Consider the following 3340-nt stretch of genomic DNA (forward strand, 5'->3'; position numbering starts at 1 on the left):
AATAAAAAAGTAACTGATACATGGGGACCAAATGGTAGTCAGCCTTCAAAGACTATATCAAGATGAAATACGGAAAATAAGAAAAGACATTTGTTGATTTTTCACGGTGAAATGGTGTTCTTGGTCAACTACAGCAATATCAATTACACAGGTAGTAATATTAATCCATGGCATGTGTGATGAAGATAAATAGCTCACTTCAATATTTTCTATAACAGAATTTCAAGAAGTTGCCATCTAGTATAAATGCAAACATGATCAAAAAGTATGATTTGATCTCTAGTATACATTTCGTAGAAATAATATAGTCCATACTCAATATGTAAAACGTGTTTACTGTAGCTGAACCTTTTGTAGAGAAAAAGAAGTAGGAACAATGGCTGCAAAGCCAAAAGATATTATTTAGAAAAAACCATTGCCAAGACTTATCATATATAGCGATCATCATAGGAAAGTTGAACACCATACCTTCACTTAATAAATACCTAAGCAATCCACATTCTTTACTCTGTTTTCATCACCCAAACAGTCTACGCAGAACAAATTGAACACTAAAATGAAATACCCAAATAGTAAAACGAAATTCATAAACACAGTAAAACGAATCTCACAATTTGACATACCACTACCAGAAGAAAGACTTTAGCCGACGAAAATAAAAAACCAGGCCGACGAATTATTTTTTCGTCGGCTAAATTTCCCTTCGTCGGCTAATTAAAAATTTTCGTCGGCTATGGTCAACTTTAGCCGACGAAATTTTAATTTCGTCGTCTGAATAATTTTTTTCGTCGACTATAGTCTGTGAACTTTAGCCGACGAAATTTTTTAAAAGTTTAGCCGACGAAATTATATTTTTCGTCGGCTAAAGTATTTAAATATCTGCAAATCTGGACAACAACTCATCTGGGAAAAAAAAACTATACGTAGAACCTTCAAACGCAAAAAAGTCGTGAAATAAGATATGACCAGAATGGTGAAATACGTCTACGGTTGAAAAATCACGGTATTCCGGTAAAGTCTCGGTGCCGATAGTTGCGGTCAATGCAATTTACCCTTATTATTCACTATGCTGCATATTTGGTTTTTGGTGTCCGATTGACTATTGTGATACCTTTCCGGAAGCGTAACGGCTCTACGAGTCAAACTCATCGCTTACGTCATGATGTATGGGCCTCTTTGGCCATCCGAGTCCGTTTAGGGCTTCAAAATGTAGTTTTCTTATTTCTGATTAGAGTTGACCGTTTCGATCGAGCCCTTAACGTTGTCGAATCCAGTTGAATTTTTAACCATAGACATCTTTCGTCATAATGATCATATCGGACGGTCGAATTTTGGTTTGAAAATTTTAGTCATCGGAATCACGTGTCTACTATTTACCGTTATTATTCCCTATGGGGAGCCCTATCGTCGGAAGGTAAATGTCTCAAAATTTTTACATGGGCAGTTGCGTCTCATCTACGTGAGAGTTTTTTGTGTGGAAGGTTTAACCAAACCACGTAATATAGTGGGAGATATGAGCGTTTTCGTGTGATAAGTGACGATGGATTAGGGTTACCCGTTTCGATCGAGTCCTTAACGTTGTCGGATCCAGTTGAATTTTTTACCATAGACATCTTTCGTCATAATGATCATATCTGACGGTCGAATTTTGGTTTGTGAATTTTAGTCATCGGAATCACAACGTGTCTATTAATGTTGTGTAACTTGTTTAGTAGGTTATACAACTTTGTGAACCAACTCTAATAGGAAGCAAAATTATCAAAAATCTCGTGAAATAAGATGTGTTCAGAATGGTGAAATACGGCTATGGTTCAAAAATCACGTAAATCGGGTAAAATCTTGGTGCTGATAGTAGCGGTCAACCCTATTTACCGTTATTATTCCCTATAGGGAGCCCTATCGTCGGAAGGCAAATGTCTTAAAATTTTTATATAGGCGGTTGCGTCTCATCTACGTGAAAGTTTTTTGTGTGGAAGGTTTGACCAAACTACGTAATATAGAGGGAAATATAAGCGTTTTCGTGAATTTATAGACTTTAGCCGACGAGATATTAAAAAAGTCGTCGGCTAAGGTCAAATTTGGAGGAAAATTTTCAAAGGACTTTAGCCGATGAAAATATATGAAAATTCGTCGGCTAAAGTCGAAAAATTTTCAAAATTTTAAACCAAATTTTTTTGGCGGTCAACCAAAATTTTCAAAATTTTCAAATGAGTTTAGCCGACGATAAAGAATTTCGTCGGCTAGAGTTCTTTATATAGGAGTTTTACCGAAGGTGGATGGTAAGAAGTCTATTTCGCCTGCCAGATTTTCTTCTCGGCCTAGCTCCGCCGTCAAGCCACCGGAGACCGCCATACTTGTCCCAAAAGCTTCGCCGTCGTCTCTACTTCATTGCTGTACAGGTGGTGCATCGAGTGGCGCCGCCGTGAGAGATAAATCGAGCTCCAAAACTCCGCCGGTTCGGATTCGGTGTCGATCGAATTTCTCCTTCCTCAGGTCACCATTTGGTGAGTTCTATATATGGATAAGTTGAGTTTGATTAGTACTACATTCCCCTAGAATTTGGTAGCTCGATTCGGTGTGTGTGAGGAGAATCGAAGATTTGAAGTTTTTAGGGTTTAAAATTGGGGATTTTTATATTTTGATTCAATTGACCTGTTTAGGCTTAGAATTGGGCTTCGACTTCTTCTAGAAAGTTGTTCGAAATGTTGAGAGGAAGATTCTGTCAAATTTTGGTGGTGATTGGAGGTGGCCGAAAGTTTCTGCAGTTTTTTTTTTCAAAAACCTAGCAACTTTAGCCGACGATATTTAAAGGTTTAGCCGACGATATTTAAAGGTTTATTCGTCGGCTATAGTATTTTTAAATTTTTTTATTAAGGTTTAGCCGACGAATTATGGCATATTTCGTCAGCTATAGTTATTTTTTAAATTTTTTATAAGGTTTAGCCGACGAAACAGACTATATTTTGTCGGCTATAGTTATTTTTAAAAATTTTTATAAGGTTTAGCCGATGAAATATAGTCTGTTTCGTCGGCTATAGTTATTTTTTTAAATTTTTTTATAAGGTTTAGCCGACGAAACATACTATATTTCGTCGGCTATAGTCTGAGAAAAAATTTTTATTACAGATTTTAGCCGACGAATATCTTAATTATTTCGTCGGCTAAAGTCTGGGAAAAAAACCGACGACATGTTTTTCGTCGGTTAAACTGCGGGACTATGGCCGACGAAATTTTTTTTTTCGTCGGCTAAAGTCATCACCGACGACCTTTTCCCGACGAAATCTTAGCCGACGATAGCTCGTCGGCTAAGATCTTAGCCGACAAATTAAGCTAACAGGCC

This window comes from Fragaria vesca, linkage group LG7 (genome assembly GCF_000184155.1).
Source record: "Fragaria vesca subsp. vesca linkage group LG7, FraVesHawaii_1.0, whole genome shotgun sequence".
NCBI classification, from domain to species: Eukaryota; Viridiplantae; Streptophyta; class Magnoliopsida; order Rosales; family Rosaceae; genus Fragaria; species Fragaria vesca.